Below are 1,296 nucleotides of genomic sequence, written 5' to 3' on the forward strand. Positions count from 1 at the left end.
CAAACACAACAGAGAAGGTTCTATTCAGAAGGTTCAGAACGTTTAAACCAATTCAAAGCTGTGTTAGTGGGTCCTATATTTTCCAGCTGATCATGCGATATATATTGTGATCAACTTTGTCACAAGCTGTGCTAAGATCAAGGAGAATCCAAAACACTAATGAGGGTTTCCAACGTCCAATCATTGAAGTTGGAAACCCTCATTAGTGTTTTGCTTGCACCTGTGTTTACCCTGCCTTTTCGACACAGAATGGCCGCCGTGAAAAGGGTCTATTGTTGTGAGCAAGTTTTTTTTTCAGTAGAGGTTGGACAATGGCAAGACTAAAGTAAGAGGGAAGTCCGAAGTCAGTCAGCTAGTTATCAACATATTGACAGTTATTCTGTTGACTGAAGTTGACTGATTGATAGATGTTTTGCATTAAACTCCTACTGGCTTTTCACAATCAGATCATGACACATGATAATAATATTAGAGATGACAGTGGAAATTAAAAACTTTGCCTTTTGATTCTCACACGTTAAAAAAGACGTTACGACCTGAATGTCTCTGTCAGACCTGGAGAGATATCTCCTACGTGACATCATGCAGAGTGTCATAGCGCTGACACCTGGAGAGATATCTCCTACGTGACATCATGCAGAGTGTCGCAGCGCTGACACCTGGAGAGATATCTCCTACGTGACATCATGCAGAGCGTCACAGCGCTGACACCTGGAGAGATATCTCCTACGTGACATCATGCAGAGCGTCACAGCGCTGACACCTGGAGAGATATCTCCTACGTGACATCATGCAGAGTGTCACAGCGCTGACACCTGGAGAGATATCTCCTACGTGACATCATGCAGAGCGTCACAGCGCTGACACCTGGAGAGATATCTCCTACGTGACATCATGCAGAGTGTCACAGCGCTGACACCTGGAGAGATATCTCCTACGTGACATCATGCAGAGCGTCACAGCGCTGACACCTGGAGAGATATCTCCTACGTGACATCATGCAGAGTGTCACAGCGCTGACACCTGGAGAGATATCTCCTACGTGACATCATGCAGAGCGTCACAGCGCTGACACCTGGAGAGATATCTCCTACGTGACATCATGCAGAGTGTCGCAGCGCTGACACCTGGAGAGATATCTCCTACGTGACATCATGCAGAGCGTCACAGCGCTGACACCTGGAGAGATATCTCCTACGTGACATCATGCAGAGTGTCACAGCGCTGACACCTGGAGAGATATCTCCTACGTGACATCATGCAGAGTGTCACAGCGCTGACACCTGGAGAGATATC

This window comes from Poromitra crassiceps (assembly GCF_964638095.1).
Source record: "Poromitra crassiceps genome assembly, chromosome: 21".
Lineage (NCBI taxonomy): Eukaryota > Metazoa > Chordata > Actinopteri > Beryciformes > Melamphaidae > Poromitra > Poromitra crassiceps.